We start from the raw sequence: 16,728 nt of genomic DNA, 5'->3' as shown, positions 1-16,728 counted from the left end.
CTACTGAGCCCAACCTTGTTTTTTATTTTAAATCAGCTTTTCTAGAAAGACTAAATTATCTTTTTCTTTGGAAAATTATATTGCAAAATTGTAATCAGAGACAATGGGAAATATAGATGAAAGAATATGGTGTGTAGCAGGCCATTATGACAAAAATTATGGTACTTTCTGGATTTTGTGACCTTTGTGCTGTTAGTCAATTTTTTTCTTGTTTTTTTTTTTTTTTTTTTTTTTTTTTTTGAGACAGAATCTTACTTTGTTGCCCCCAGGTAAAGTATCATGGGGTCATGGCTCACAGCAACCTCAAACTCTTGGGCTCAAGTAATTCTCTTGTCTCAAACTCCCAAGTAGCTAAGATTACAGATACCTGCCACAAAGCCCAGCTATTTTTTTTTTTTTTTTGAGACAGAGCCTCAAGCTGTCACCTTGGGTAGAGTGCTATGGCATCACAGCTCACAGCAACCTCCAACTCCTGTACTCAAGCAATTCTCCTGCCTCCACCTCCCAAGTAGCTGGGATTACAGGCACCCACCACAATGCCCGGCTATTTTTTGGTTGCAGCCGTTGTTGTTTGGCGGCCCGGGCTGGATTTGAACCCACCAGCTCAGGTGTATGTGGCTGGCGCCTTAGCTGCTTGAGCCACAGGCGCCGAGCCAAAGCCCGGGTATTTTTATTTTTTTTAAGAGATGGGACCTGTGAGCTCAGGCAGTTCACCTGCCTCGGCCTCCCTGAGTGCTAGGATTATAGGCATTCACCCCCATGCCTGGCAGTAGTCAATGTTTTTAAATGTTTAATTTGTTATGATTTCTTCTCTCATTCTGAATAAATACTATCTAATTTTATAATAATTATTTTGCATTTGTCTTGAAGAGAGCTGGCCACCTGCTTTATGGCTGAGGTGCCCCAGAGCCCTGTGAGGAGTGGACCATGCAACAAACCAGGACCCCACCCCCCAAAATTCCTGAGTGGCTCAGAGGTGTCAGTGTGGAAGGTTAAACAAGCCTCCTTCCTAGGCTTAGTCATTTGGACAGGGGTGACAGCTAAAATGCCAGAAGCAGAAGCCATCTCTGAAGGGTGCTGCTGCCTGCTGCCCCACATCCTGCATTTGCAAATTAACCCACTTGCTAAATTTGTTTGTAATCTCAAAATCAACATTCCCAGTGCCTCCACAAGTCATTCATGAACATGCTCAGGCAGAGGCGGCTCTGAGCTGCTGACATGCCCTGCTGGGCTGGAGCAAGGCCAAGCTCTGCTTTCTCCCTCCTCTTCTCCTGTAAACAAGCGTGCTTTTTGTGGTCTTCTCGGTGCCACATAGTTTGCATCTCTGTGCTTCTTTTGGTGGTTTTGCTGTCTGCAATGGCCCCATCCCAATGCTGGAGTGCTGTCCAGTTCCCCAGGTACAAGTGGTTGTGATGAGCCTGGGAGAAAACATGCATAGGTGATGCAGGCATGAGTGGTAGTGCTGCTAGTTGTGAGCTCAGTGTTGATGAATCAATAATATTTATATAAGTGTGTGCATGTCAATATATGTTGAATAAGGTGTCCTTAAACAGAAACACAGAAAACAAGATTATGTATTGATCATGTGCCAGAAATGTGAGCAGAGCCTGGCAGGAACCCAGTTGGTAATCCCCTAAAGCAATGGTCCAGGGCAGTATCACAGTGAACATGGGCTGTCATTCTGTATATAGCAAAGCTACCTTGAATAATGAGTGTCAACTATAATTGACAAAAGAATCACATTCAGAATACATAAAAAAATTCCCACAAATCAATAAGAACAAGAAATTAGATAGAAAAATGGTCAAGACATTTAACAGAGACTCACAAGAACTGTCTCATGCCTATAATCCTAGCACTCTGTGAGGCACTCTGTTGGGTCACCTGAGCTCAGGAGTTGGAGAACAGCCTGAGCAAGAACAAGACCCCATCTCTACTTGAAAATAGAAAAAATAGCTGGGAATTCTGGTGTTGCGCCTATAGTCCCAGCCAGAACAAGATCCTCTTGGGCTGAGACAAGAGGATACTTGAGCCCAAGAGTTTGAGGTTGCTGTGAGCTATGACACCATGGCATTCTACCCTAGGGTAACTAAGACTCTGTCTCAATTAAAAAAAAAAAAACAAAAAAACTGCAAATGGCAGACAAATGTGTGACCAGCTGTAAGCCTCCCTTTCTATCAGATGAGTCAAAACCACACTGAGATATCTCTGCACCCCTCCAAGAACGGCTGAAATTGTGAGACTGTTGGTGTCCAGGGTTTGCAAAAATGTGCAGTGGAATGAAGTTCCCTACATTTCACTTCTTTTCTTTTCTTTCTCTCTTTTTTTCTTTTTTTTGAGACAGAGTCTCAGTCTGCTGCACTGGGTAGAATCTTGTCGTATCATAAACTTCACAGCAACCTCAAACTCCTGGAATCAAGCGATCCTCATGCCTCAGCCTTCTGAAGTTTCCTACATTTCTGATGGGAGTATGAATTTTTATTTTTGTGTAGATTTTTGAAAAAAAAAAATGTTTGGGATTATCTTCTAAAGGTGAACAAAGCACGTCCTTTGACACAGTGGTTTATTTCACCAGACCTGCGGATATATGTGCATGTGGTGTCCAAACACAAGGACAAGAATATTTAGGAAGCATTATTTACAATAGCCAAAATCTGGCAGTAAATTCCCAAGCCCATTAGCAATAGGGTAAATAGGCCAGGTACAGTGATTCACACATGTAATCCCTGTACTCTGGGAGGCTGAGGTGGGAAGATCACCTGTGTTTAGGAGTTCACAACCAGCCTGGACAACACAGCAAGACCCTAGCTCTAAAAAAAAAAAAAAAGAAAGAAAGAAAAATCAGCCAGGTGTGTCAGGTACCTGTAGTCCCAGCTACTTGGGAGGCTGAGGGAGGAGGATCGCTTGAGCTAAGGATTTTGAGGCTGCAGTGAGTTGTGATGATGCCATTGTACTCCAGCCTGGGAGAGACTCTGTCTCAAAACAAAACAAACAAAAAGCCCCAATAGCATAAATAAACTATAGTATGTACCTATAACAAAATAGCAGCAATGGGTGTGCAGTTCGATTTGCAGCAGCAGTGGAAGAGACTGGTCCTTAGAGCTCAAAACAAAAGGTCAAGCGAGAGAAGGCAGTGACCAAGTGCTGCAGACTCTGCCCTCACCTGTGCCACTCAGCACAGGCTGGAACAGTCCATGTGCCTGGGAGTTTCTGAGGGTTGTCATGACAAAGTGCCCCAGAATGGGTGGCTTAAGCAGTAGTAATTCATCATCTTGAAGTTCTGGTCACTGGAAGTCTGAGGCCAAGGTGTGGCCAGGGCTGGTCCCTCCTGAGGCTATGAGGGAAACTGTCCCAGGCTTTGCCAGCTCATGGATTTGGAGAAGCCTCGCCCAGGCCTCTGCCTTCATCTCCACACTTGCTCTCCCTGTGCACATCTGGGTCAAAATCCCCCCCACCTTTTTTTTTTTTTTTTTTTTTTTTGCAGTTTTTGGCCGGGGCTGGGTTTGAACCCACCACCTCTGGCATATGGGGCCGGCACCCTACTCCTTTGAGCCACAGGTGCTGCCCCCAAATTTCCCCTTTTTATGAGAATACCATTATAGTGAATTAAGGCCCACCATAAAGATTTCATTTTAACTTGATCACTTCTATAAAGACCCTATCTCCTGGCTCGGTGCCCATAGCTTAGCAGCTAGGGCACTAGCCACATACACCAGAGCTGGCGGGTTTGAACCCAGCCTGAGCCTGCCAAACAACAATGACAATTACAACAACAAAACAAATAGCTGGGCATTGTGGTGGGTGCCTGTAGTCTCTGCTACTTGGGAGGCTGAGGCAAGAGAATCACGTAAGCCCAAGAGCTGGAGGTTGCTGTGAGCTGTGTGACGTCGTGGCACTCTACTGGAGAATGGTACAGTGAGACTCTTGTCTATCCAAAAAAAAAAAAAAATCTCCAAATAAAGTCACATTCTGAGGTGCAGCGGCTAGGACTGCAACATATGACATAATGTTTTGGGGGACACAATTTTACCAGAGTGGTTTGACCTCAGCATGGTGGCTAGCATCTTCTTAGGGTAGCAGAGAGGGAAGAGAGCACTCCCCAGAACCTGACCATGCCTGCACCTGGTCTCTGCCTTCCCATCCTCCAGATACATTCATCTTGTTCCAGCCACTCAACCTGAGCTGGCCAAGACAGTGTGGGACTGACCCAGGAGCCAAAATCCAGCCAGGCCTTCAAGGGAGAAGCTGCTAATAGTATTGAAAGTTTGTGGGAGGGTTTGATGGAAGTATTGTTCACTTGCTAGGTCAGAAAGCATAGTAAAGTTCTGGCAGAAACAGTCAGGTGTGGGTTCTGTTTTTTTTTTTTTTTGGCAGAGCCTCAAGCTGTCGCCCTGGGTAGAGTGCTGTGGAATCACAGCTCACAGCAACCTCCAACTCCTGGGCTCAAGCGACTCTCGCAGTGCCTCTGCCTCCCAAGTAGCTGGGTCTATAGGTGCCTGCCACAACACCCAGCTATTTTTTGGTTGCAGCCGTCATTGTTGTTTGGCGGGCCCAGGCTAGATTCGAACTCGCCAGCTTAGGTGTATGCGGCTGGTGCCTTAGCTGCTTGAGGTTCTGGGGTTCTGGGGTTTTAAGATGTTTTTGATGCTCTTCATTTTCTCCTGAATGGAGAAAAGAATGTTCTTAAATACTATTTTTCCTCAGAACTTGGCTGCAGTCTGCAACAAATGGAGTGGGCTTCCTAAAACAGCAGGGCCCTTGACCCTCGGGCCAGGAGTTAGGTGGGGCCTGGGGTGATGCTCTCACGGCTAACCTGTGATCTGATCCAGGGCAGGTGCAGGGCAGGGCCTGACTGAAGAGGTGAAAGAAGGGGTGGGGACCAGGCTGTCTGGCTGAATGCTCCCATGAAGGGGCAACACACATTGAACTGCCTGGGCATGGGCCTAGGACTCCCATGGGTCTGTGAACACCTGTTCCAGGGCGTTGGCCCTGGTGAGTCCCCTGCCTGGATGCTTTTTGGTGCCACAGGTCAGCTCTTCCTGCTCACTCAGCCATCCATCTTCCAGCTTCTGTGTTTTGAAGCCGGCTGTGGATGGAGACATCCATAGCTGGCTTCGAGACATAGTCATCTCAATCTCAGCCTGGTTTATTCCTTAGTTTGCTGTTGATCAGAGCCCTGACCTGGAGGGCAGAGAGGCGCCCTTGCCAGTGACCGCACCCCTTCATCCCTGCAGCCCAGAGCCCCGCCCACAACACTACTCCTCCCAGGTCTTCCCCTGGGATCAGAGGGCATGTGTCCCTCCGCTTCGGAAGGCTCTAGCACACCGATGGGCATTTCCTCCCAGCTCCGTGGTCATCAGCCCTCCCCTGGCGGTGCCCTACCTGTTGCCCTCTGCCTCCCCCCACCGTGCTCCGCTGCCTGAGCCCTGCCTCGGATGCGGGCCTGCCTCCAGAACCCCTGAGGGCCCGCAGGGACCACGTGGCTCGCCTAGGAAGCCCTTTGGCTGAGGCTGCCCAGTGCGGCCACGTGGACTCCAGTCCACGGTTACGTCACTCAAAGCGTTGCCAGGCGTGGTGGCAGGGTGACCTCGTGGACGCGGCCCCTGTCTCCAGCACCACCTGGAGAAGATATAAAGCTATTTGTGCTGGGCGGTCCCTCCAGAGAGCCCCGCGGCATCCCGAGGGGCCGCTATGGCCAGGTCCAGGAGAACTGGGGGCGGGGCGGGGGAAGGGTCTTTGAGGAGGCCGTGTGAGGGTTGCGACAAATAGCTCCGGACCTCCCTGCTGGCGGGCAACCACAGTCGCGTCAACTGTCCGCGGCCGACCTGCCCTGGGGACCGTGACAGCTCTTGCCGGGACGTGCCCGCAGCGTAAGTTCCACGAGCTGAGACTCCGCAGACCAAGCCGCCAACGCGCCGCGCCTGGTCCGCACGAACTCTGCCTCCTGGGGACGCCCCAGCCACAGGGACGCGTATCTCTGGGTGTCTCCGCGCAACCAGGAGCTGTGCGGGAGATCGCGACCCGCGTGGGAGGCGGCCCTCTGCGCAGCCGCGCGCCTGGGCGCCGCAGGGCAAGTGCCTCGGGTTTGGTGTCCCGAGGCCCAGTCGGGGAAATGTGGGCCGGCTGCAGCCTGGGCGGTCAGGGGCAGAGTCCACGCAAACCACACCAGGCCCTCCCTGGTGGGCCAGCCTTTCGAACCTTGCCTCGGTGCACCCAGCCTCTCCCCACCGCCCCGCCTTTTCTTTTGGCTCCACCCCGTGGCTACGCCTGCGCAGTGGGGCGGGGGCAATAGGCATCTTGGCTGTCCAGGCAGAGCTGCCGCGGTGCCGGTCGCCTCCAGTGCGCTGCTGCCTCCAGCGCGCCCGCCCGAGCTAGGGCGGCTCCGGCTGGGATGGCGGCGGCGGCCGACCCCGGGGCCCGCCCCTGGCTGGGCGGCAGCGCCCCGCGGCCCAGAAGCCAGGTCTGCAGCCCAGTACTGGGCGGCGAAGGCCGCGCGCGCCCGGGGTTGGGGCCGGGCCGAAGCGGGCGGGCGTCAGACCCCGGGGTCCCGCGGCCTCGCAGGGCCACAGCTTCCGGAAGGTGACGCTCACCAAGCCCACCTTCTGCCATCTCTGCTCGGACTTCATCTGGGGGCTGGCCGGCTTCCTGTGGGATGGTGAGCGCCCGGCCGGAGCCCTCCCGAGGAGGGGTGGGCTCAGCCCAGGACGCGCGCCACCGCGCGCGCCGGGGTCAAGTTCCCTGACTCCCACCCTAACCCGTGATCCGGGTTCTTCCACCTCGGAGCGCGCCCCTCTCCCTGAGCTCCACTCTGCCGGCGGCGGCCTCCCCAGTACAGGCCTCCCCTCCCGCTGGCACTGAGAGGGTGCAGCTCTTTCAGAGGTGGGGGCTTGTGTCCCATGCAGGGCTGCGGTTGGAATTCGGGGGCTGTATGCGGCAAGGTGTGCTGGGGACAGTTGCGGTGGCTGAAGCCAGCTGCCCTCTCCTGGCGCTAGAGCAGCAGTTGTGGCCACGCAGGACTGGCCTGGGGCCTGGCCCTGGTTTCCCAGGTGCGGCACCTCAGCTGCTTAGGAGACAGGGCTGGGGTGAAGTGCCCTACCCTTCTGGCTCCCTGGTGCTTCCAGGGTTGGCGCTTTTCTTTTCTTTTCTTTTTTTTTTTTTGACAGAGTCTCACTTTGTCACCCTTGGTAGAGTGCTGTTGAGTCATAGCTCAACAGCAACCTCAAACTCTTGGGCTAAAGCAGTTGTCTTGCCTCAGCCTCCCTAGTAGCTGGGACTACAGGCACCTGCCACAACGACTGGCTGGTTTGTTTGTTTGTTTTTGTTTTTAGCAGGCCTGGGCCAGGTTTGAACCCACCAGCCCTGGAGCCTGTGGCCAGCGCCCTAACTGAGCTACAGATGCCTCCTGGGGCTGGCTCTTTTCTGGTCCTCCGTCCTGTAAGCAGGCGGGCCCTGGAGACCACAGAACAGCTTCTGTGGAGGGAGGCTGGGACAGGGTCAGGTGTTTGTGTAGATCGTAAGGATGCTGGACACCAACTGTCCTGGCCTGTGGTAGGAAGTAGGGGAGTGCTAAGGAGGCAGGCCTTTGCTCTGGGGACAGCCAGGGCCTGCAGAGGAGGCTGGGCCTCTCACACAAAAGGAATGTTTCTGCCGTGGACATGACACAGTCCCTCTGACACCCAGGGCTGCACGAGGTGGCCTGCCCCACTGGCATGATGTGATCAGGTTTCTCGGTGGGATCATAGACCTTGCATTGCCTTGCATGCCCCCCAGGAGTGCCAGGGGGTCCCCTGAGGCAGAAGATGTGCAGGTGAAGCCTGAATCAGCTTCAGCTCTGAGGCTACACCAGTATTTATCAACCTTTTTTTTAATCTCACAGCACGCTTAAACCTATAGTTAAACTTCCATGGCATACTTAAATTATGTTGATCAATAAGGGCGTTAAAAAAAAAAGAATATCCTCACTATCCTTTGAACTTCTTTCAAAAAAAAATTAATGATCTTTAAAATTTTTTATGCACACCAGTTGAAAATCACTGGGATAAACCATTGGATTTCACACACAGGGTGAAAGGTATAGAAGATAGTCTGAGGCTAGGCTCCAGGTCCCCTTCATAGGTGTGACCTGCAGGTGGGGCTCTGGAGCCCTGAGCATCCTCCTGGGACAAAGCAGCTCACTGAATGAGGCTGGCAGGATGCCTGGGAAGGCCCTGGCAGGGCTGTGGGCTGAGGGGGAGGCTGGGCAGTGTCCCCTGCAGTTGCTATCCCTGCAGCTCTCGTCTTGTCTCCCTATTTCTCCTTGAACCAGCCTTCTGAAAATTGTCTCTAGAGCAGCCCATGAAGAACTTCTGTGTGCCCTCTTCTAGGGACTGGGGTGTTTGGGGCCACGGCAGGGAGGGGTGTGCACTGAGACTGAGGGCCTTCTGGAAGAGCTGCCTGTCCCCAGACCAGACTGCCTCGAGGCTCCGTGGTCAGTCTTCACCCATGGCTGTCTCGATGGGTGTGTCCTGCCCACTCCCAGCCACTGCAGCCTCAACCTTCCTGTCATCCCTACCTTGTGGGGTCCAGATCCCTCCCCAACTCTGTGTCTGTCTCCCAGCTGAGTGGCTACGGGAAGCTGGAGTTGGGTGTGTAGTTTGCTGCCCTCTTGGTCCTCCTGAGCGCTGCCCTGGGCCCCTTGCACACAGCAAATGCACAGTGCTCCTTGCCATGGGGGGCCCTGGGCTGTCTACCTCCTGCTGTCTGGAGCCCTCACTTGGCTGGCTTGCCCGCCTGCCTTCAGTGGCTTTGGGTTTCAAGTGCAGCGTACAGCTGTTTGGGTGGAGTGAGGGAAGAGTGCCCCTGGGGGAGCTGGTCTCTACAGAGATGCAGGAGCTTGCAAGGCCCCTGCCCTTCTGGTGAGCCCCAAGACTGCAGAGACAGGAAAGCTTAGCCTGTGTAAGAGGTGAAGGGCTGCAGTCAGAACAGTCACGGCCACCCAGGCCACGGTTTCTCAGATGAGGGAGGGGAACTTGGAGGAGCACAGTGCGTGGGGCTGCCTAATGGGTTGGCGGGAATTGGCTTAGTGGTCCTACTGGCCTTCTTGGGTGGGACAGGGCCCACTTACGGACTCCTATTCCCATAGTCTGCAACTTCATGTCCCATGAGAAGTGTCTGAAGCATGTGAAGACCCCATGTACCAGTGTTGCACCCAGCCTGGTCTGGGTGAGTATGGGGTGGGGGTGCCACATCTGCTGAGAGGGTGGGGGCTGTTGGCCCTGAGGGGCAGAGGCACTGAAACCTGGTCTGTCTTCCTGCTGTCAGGCTTTCATTATGCAGTTAAAACAGAAGGGTTGGAAAACTGCTCAGGATTAAAAGGAATCAGCTGTTCATGCACCTAGTGCCATGGATGGGCCTCCAGGGGGCTGTGCTGAGAAAAGCCGATACCAAAGGGCACACACTGAGCGACATAAAATGTTCTGGAAATATAACTGGATAAGGAAGTGGCTGTAGCTATGAAAGAGCAGTAGAGGGAAGGATGGAGTTTTCTGCGTCTTCACTGCCTGTGAGCACCGTGGCTATGATGCTACTTTTGCATGATGCTACCTGGGGGAACGGAGCCAAGGGTGTGAAAGAGCTCCATCATTTCTTACAGGTGAAGTGAGCTTACATGGATCTCAGAACCCCAGAACCTCAAGCAGCTAAGGCACCAGCCACATACACCTAAGCTGCTGAGTTTGAATCTAGCCTGGGCCCGCCAAACAACAATGACGGCTGCAACCAAAAAATAGCTGGGTGTTGTGGCAGGCACCTATAGACCCAGCTACTTGGGAGGCAGAGGCACTGCGAGAGTCGCTTGAGCCCAGGAGTTGGAGGTTGCTGTGAGCTGTGATTCCACAGCACTCTACCCAGGGCGACAGCTTGAGGCTCTGCCAAAAAAAAAAAAAAAACAGAACCCACACCTGACTGTTTCTGCCAGAACTTTACTATGCTTTCTGACCTAGCAAGTGAACAATACTTCCATCAAACCCTCCCACAAACTTTCAATACTATTAGCAGCTTCTCCCTTGAAGGCCTGGCTGGATTTTGGCTCCTGGGTCAGTCCCACACTGTCTTGGCCAGCTCAGGTTGAGTGGCTGGAACAAGATGAATGTATCTGGAGGATGGGAAGGCAGAGACCAGGTGCAGGCATGGTCAGGTTCTGGGGAGTGCTCTCTTCCCTCTCTGCTACCCTAAGAAGATGCTAGCCACCATGCTGAGGTCAAACCACTCTGGTAAAATTGTGTCCCCCAAAACATTATGTCATATGTTGCAGTCCTAGCCGCTGCACCTCAGAATGTGACTTTATTTGGAGATTTTTTTCTTTTTTTTTTTGGATAGACAAGAGTCTCACTGTACCATTCTCCAGTAGAGTGCCATGACGTCACACAGCTCACAGCAACCTCCAGCTCTTGGGCTTACGCGATTCTCTTGCCTCAGCCTCCCAAGTAGCAGGGACTACAGGCACCCACCACAATGCCCAGCTATTTGTTTTGTTGTTGTTGTAATTGTCATTGTTGTTTGGCAGGCTCAGGCTGGGTTCAAACCCGCCAGCTCTGGTGTATGTGGCTAGTGCCCTAGCTGCTAAGCTATGGGCACCGAGCCAGGAGATAGGGTCTTTATAGAAGTGATCAAGTTAAAATGAGATCTTTATGGTGGGCCTTAATTCACTATAATGGTATTCTCATAAAAAGGGGAAATTTGGGGGCAGCACCTGTGGCTCAAAGGAGTAGGGTGCCGGCCCCATATGCCAGAGGTGGTGGGTTCAAACCCAGCCCCGGCCAAAAACTGCAAAAAAAAAAAAAAAAAAAAAAAGGTGGGGGGGATTTGGACCCAGATGTGCACAGGGAGAGCAAGTGTGGAGATGAAGGCAGAGGCCTGGGCGAGGCTTCTCCAAATCCATGAGCTGGCAAAGCCTGGGACAATTTCCCTCATAGCCACAGGAGGGACCAGCCCTGGCCACACCTTGGCCTCAGACTTCCAGTGTCCAGAACTTCAAGATGATGAATTACTACTGCTTAAGCCACCCATTCTGGGGCACTTTGTCATGACAACCCTCAGAAACTCCCAGGCACATGGACTGTTCCAGCCTGTGCTGAGTGGCACAGGTGAGGGCAGAGTCTGCAGCACTTGGTCACTGCCTTCTCTCGCTTGACCTTTTGTTTTGAGCTCTACGGACCAGTCTCTTCCACTGCTGCTGCAAATCGAACTGCACACCCATTGCTGCTATTTTGTTATAGGTACATACTATAGTTTATTTATGCTATTGGGGCTTTTTGTTTGTTTTGTTTTGAGACAGAGTCTCTCCCAGGCTGGAGTACAATGGCATCATCACAACTCACTGCAGCCTCAAAATCCTTAGCTCAAGCGATCCTCCTCCCTCAGCCTCCCAAGTAGCTGGGACTACAGGTACCTGACACACCTGGCTGATTTTTCTTTCTTTCTTTTTTTTTTTTTTTAGAGCTAGAGTCTTGCTGTGTTGTCCAGGCTGGTTGTGAACTCCTAAACACAGGTGATCTTCCCACCTCAGCCTCCCAGAGTACAGGGATTACATGTGTGAATCACTGTACCTGGCCTATTTACCCTATTGCTAATGGGCTTGGGAATTTACTGCCAGATATTGGCTATTGTAAATAATGCTTCCTAAATATTCTTGTCCTTGTGTTTGGACACCACATGCACATATATCCGCAGGTCTGGTGAAATAAACCACTGTGTCACAGGACGTGCTTTGTTCCCCTTTAGAAGATAATCCCAAACATTTTTTTTTTCAAAAATCTACACAAAAATAAAAATTCATACTCCCATCAGAAATGTAGGAAACTTCAGAACGCTGAGGCATGAGGATCACTTGATTCCAGGAGTTTGAGGTTGCTGTGAGGTTTATGATATGACAACATTCTACCCAGTGCGGCAGACTGAGACTCTGTCTCAAAAAAAAAATAAATAAATAAATAAAAAGAGAGAAAGAAAAGAAAAGAAGTGAAATGTAGGAAACTTCATTCCACTGCACATTTTTGCAAACCCTGGACACCAACAGTCTCAAATTTCAGCCGTTCTTGGAGGGGTGCAGAGATATCTCAGTGTGGTTTTGACTCATCTGATAGAAAGGGAGGCTTACAGCTGGTCACACATTTGTCTGCCATTTGCAGTTTTTTTGTTTTTTTTTTTTAATTGAGACAGAGTCTTAGTTACCCTAGGGTAGAATGCCATGGTGTCATAGCTCACAGCAACCTCAAACTCTTGGGCTCAAGTATCCTCTTGTCTCAGCCCAAGAGGATCTTGTTCTGGCTGGGACTATAGGCGCAACACCAGAATTCCCAGCTATTTTTTCTATTTTCAAGTAGAGATGGGGTCTTGTTCTTGCTCAGGCTGTTCTCCAACTCCTGAGCTCAGGTGACCCAACAGAGTGCCTCACAGAGTGCTAGGATTATAGGCATGAGACAGTTCTTGTGAGTCTCTGTTAAATGTCTTGACCATTTTTCTATCTAATTTCTTGTTCTTATTGATTTGTGGGAATTTTTTTATGTATTCTGAATGTGATTCTTTTGTCAATTATAGTTGACACTCATTATTCAAGGTAGCTTTGCTATATACAGAATGACAGCCCATGTTCACTGTGATACTGCCCTGGACCATTGCTTTAGGGGATTACCAACTGGGTTCCTGCCAGGCTCTGCTCACATTTCTGGCACATGATCAATACATAATCTTGTTTTCTGTGTTTCTGTTTAAGGACACCTTATTCAACATATATTGACATGCACACACTTATATAAATATTATTGATTCATCAACACTGAGCTCACAACTAGCAGCACTACCACTCATGCCTGCATCACCTATGCATGTTTTCTCCCAGGCTCATCACAACCACTTGTACCTGGGGAACTGGACAGCACTCCAGCATTGGGATGGGGCCATTGCAGACAGCAAAACCACCAAAAGAAGCACAGAGATGCAAACTATGTGGCACCGAGAAGACCACAAAAAGCACGCTTGTTTACAGGAGAAAAGGAGGGAGAAAGCAGAGCTTGGCCTTGCTCCAGCCCAGCAGGGCATGTCAGCAGCTCAGAGCCGCCTCTGCCTGAGCATGTTCATGAATGACTTGTGGAGGCACTGGGAATGTTGATTTTGAGATTACAAACAAATTTAGCAAGTGGGTTAATTTGCAAATGCAGGATGTGGGGCAGCAGGCAGCAGCACCCTTCAGAGATGGCTTCTGCTTCTGGCATTTTAGCTGTCACCCCTGTCCAAATGACTAAGCCTAGGAAGGAGGCTTGTTTAACCTTCCACACTGACACCTCTGAGCCACTCAGGAATTTTGGGGGGTGGGGTCCTGGTTTGTTGCATGGTCCACTCCTCACAGGGCTCTGGGGCACCTCAGCCATAAAGCAGGTGGCCAGCTCTCTTCAAGACAAATGCAAAATAATTATTATAAAATTAGATAGTATTTATTCAGAATGAGAGAAGAAATCATAACAAATTAAACATTTAAAAACATTGACTACTGCCAGGCATGGGGGTGAATGCCTATAATCCTAGCACTCAGGGAGGCCGAGGCAGGTGAACTGCCTGAGCTCACAGGTCCCATCTCTTAAAAAAAATAAAAATACCCGGGCTTTGGCTCGGCGCCTGTGGCTCAAGCAGCTAAGGCGCCAGCCACATACACCTGAGCTGGTGGGTTCAAATCCAGCCCGGGCCGCCAAACAACAACGGCTGCAACCAAAAAATAGCCGGGCATTGTGGTGGGTGCCTGTAATCCCAGCTACTTGGGAGGTGGAGGCAGGAGAATTGCTTGAGTACAGGAGTTGGAGGTTGCTGTGAGCTGTGATGCCATAGCACTCTACCCAAGGTGACAGCTTGAGGCTCTGTCTCAAAAAAAAAAAAAAAATAGCTGGGCTTTGTGGCAGGTATCTGTAATCTTAGCTACTTGGGAGTTTGAGACAAGAGAATTACTTGAGCCCAAGAGTTTGAGGTTGCTGTGAGCCATGACCCCATGATACTTTACCTGGGGGCAACAAAGTAAGATTCTGTCTCAAAAAAAAAAAAAAAAAAACAAGAAAAAAATTGACTAACAGCACAAAGGTCACAAAATCCAGAAAGTACCATAATTTTTGTCATAATGGCCTGCTACACACCATATTCTTTCATCTATATTTCCCATTGTCTCTGATTACAATTTTGCAATATAATTTTCCAAAGAAAAAGATAATTTAGTCTTTCTAGAAAAGCTGATTTAAAATAAAAAACAAGGTTGGGCTCAGTAGCTCACGCCTGTAATCCTAGCACTCTGGAGGCTGAGGAAGATGGATTGCTTGAGCTCACAAGTTCAAGACCAACCTGAGCAAAAGCGAGACCCCATCTCTACTAAAATAGAATAACTGAGGCAAGAGGATCACTTGAGTCTATGAGGTAGAGGTTGCTGTGAGCTATGATGCCACAGCACTCTACCCAGGGCAATAGCTTGAGACTATGTCTCCCTCCCCAACCCCCCAAATGAATAAAATAAAATAAAATAGTAGGACCTATTTTACAAGCTTGTGCTTGACAACTCATTACTGGTTACATCACAAATGGTGTTAAAACTGTTACCAAATTTGGAGCAAACAGTGTCAATTTTCTTTCCTCTATAAACTGGAGGCTTCAGGGTCTTGCATTTTTCCTCTGAGGGGACTTATCTAAAATGCCTTCTGTGGGGGATGGAGACAGTGGCTCACTCTTACAATCCCAGCACTCTGGGAGGCCAAGGCAGGAAGATCCCTTGAGCTCAGGAGTTCAAGACCTTAGCTTGAGCAAGAGCAAGACCCTGTCTGTACTAAAAATAGAAAAACTAGCCAGGCATTATAGTAGGCACCTGTAGTCCCAGCTACTTGGGAGACTGAGGTAGGAGAATCCCTTGAGGCCTGAGGTTGCTGTCAGCTGGGTTGACTCCACAGCACTCTACCCCAGGGTGACAGTGAGATTCTGTCTCAAACAATAATGATAATAATAATTTAAAAAATAAGAAAAATAAAAAAGCCTTTTGTGGTGAGCTTCACTAGCTCATGCTTCTGCCCCACAAGTGTGAGGGAGGGTTCTGTGTTATCGCGTTGATGTCAGCATTTCCCGTGACTCAGTCCCCTTCATGAGTTGCCAGGCGTGGAACTTTCTGGAAGCTACTCTCTGCCCCAGATGTGAGGAAGTGGCTGGGAAGGACATGAACAGACTCTGCTAATCCCAGCTGACATTCCCACAGCTGGGCTTCCCCTTGGCCAGGCCCCACAGTGCCAGCTGCTTCTCCAGTGCCTACCCATTACTGTAGGCACCCTCTCAGTTAGTGTCTTAGCTTGATGAATTTTACACAACTGTGTGGCCAGGCCAAGACTCCCTGGAATCCATCTCTTTTGTGGCCCAGCTGTGTCTCCGTGGTCCTTTGTCCATCTGTGCCAGCACTATGCTAGCTGCCTTTGTATTCTTGGTCTAGGATCACACAAGCCCTGTTCATGTGCCGAGGAGTTGGAAGGCACGTTCCCTCTGTGGAGGCGAAGCACCTGCCCCTTCCTTCACATTTGAAGCCATTATTGGCAACCCATGATTCTGAAGCTTATCCTGAGATTAGTTTTAATCAGTCATGGGAAGGAGACAGACATGGACACAACTGCCTTTAGACAATTTATCATTTACATTTCCCAAGAGAAGGGGGCATGCGCACCACACCCCCACACCATGCAGGGCTGTAGGTGAAGCCCCAGTTTGGAGTGGGAGGGAAGGAACATGACCCAGAGCCTTTCTCAGGATGAGGCAGGGTAGAAACTCCTAAGTGTAGGACTGAAACAATTTCCCTCAACCCTGGCTTTAGAGGCAGTCCCTAATTGTCCCTCTCTCACCCTGGGGTGATTTAGAATGCATGGGGGTTAGACAAAGGAGATAGTGGGCTGTAGATTAGTTGGTTTATATCTAAAAGAGGGGATGTTTTGCTGCCTCTAAGATTTAGCTAGCTGTGGGAGGAGCAGCCTGGCCTGGGTAAAGGCCCCAGTGCCAGCACATCAAGAATACAGAAGTAGCCCAGTATGGTGGCTCACATTCTTGATCCTAGCACTTCGGGAGGGCAAAGTGGGAGGATCACTTGAGCCCAGGAGTTTGAGACAAGCCTGGGGAAGAAGTAAGACCTCATTCCTAAAAAAAACAGAAAAATTAGCTGGGTAATGTGGCAGGTGCCTATAGTCTCAGTCACTTAGGAGGATCACTTGAATCTAGGAATTTGAGGTTGCTGTCAGCTAGGCTGATGCCATGGCACTCTGCCCAGGGCACAAAGTGAGAAGACCCTGTCTCTTATTTTTTTTATTATTAAATCATGGCTGTGTACATTAGTGCAATCAAGGGGTACAATGTGCTGGTTTCGTATACAATCTGAAATATTCTCATGATCCTGTCTATTAAACAACAACAAAAAAATCAGGCATGGTGGCTCACACCTGTAATCTTAGCACACTGGGAGGCCAAGGTGGGTGGATTGCCTGAGCTCACAAGTTCGAGACCACCAATCAGCAAGACCCCATCTTTAAAAAAAACCCAAAAACAAATAGCCAGGCATTGTGGTGAGTCCCTGTAGTCCCAGCTTCTTAGGAGGCTGAGGCAAGAAGATCACTTGAGCCCAGGAGTTTGAGGTTACTGTAAGCTGTGACACCATGGCACTCTTCCTGGGCAACAAGGTGAGAGACTCTGTCTCAA

At 50.2% G+C, this 16,728-nt stretch overlaps 1 long non-coding RNA gene across 2 annotated transcripts; it reads left to right on the top strand.

The window, feature by feature from the left end:
- The first annotated feature begins 6,671 nt into the window (after positions 1–6,671).
- LOC128574220 (uncharacterized) lies at positions 6,672–11,423 on the top strand. 2 transcript variants are annotated; one of them, XR_008376645.1, is made up of 3 exons: positions 6,672–8,467; positions 9,122–9,201; positions 9,632–11,423. It is a non-coding gene; the product is annotated as an uncharacterized LOC128574220 (long non-coding RNA). The 2 variants fall into 2 exon arrangements; XR_008376644.1 differs by lacking the exon at positions 9,632–11,423 and adding an exon at positions 9,301–9,625.
- Positions 11,424–16,728: the final 5,305 nt, after the last annotated feature.

Source organism: Nycticebus coucang, chromosome 21 (genome assembly GCF_027406575.1).
Source record: "Nycticebus coucang isolate mNycCou1 chromosome 21, mNycCou1.pri, whole genome shotgun sequence".
NCBI classification, from domain to species: domain Eukaryota; kingdom Metazoa; phylum Chordata; class Mammalia; order Primates; family Lorisidae; genus Nycticebus; species Nycticebus coucang.
This window is presented reverse-complemented; position numbering and strand designations above follow the sequence as displayed.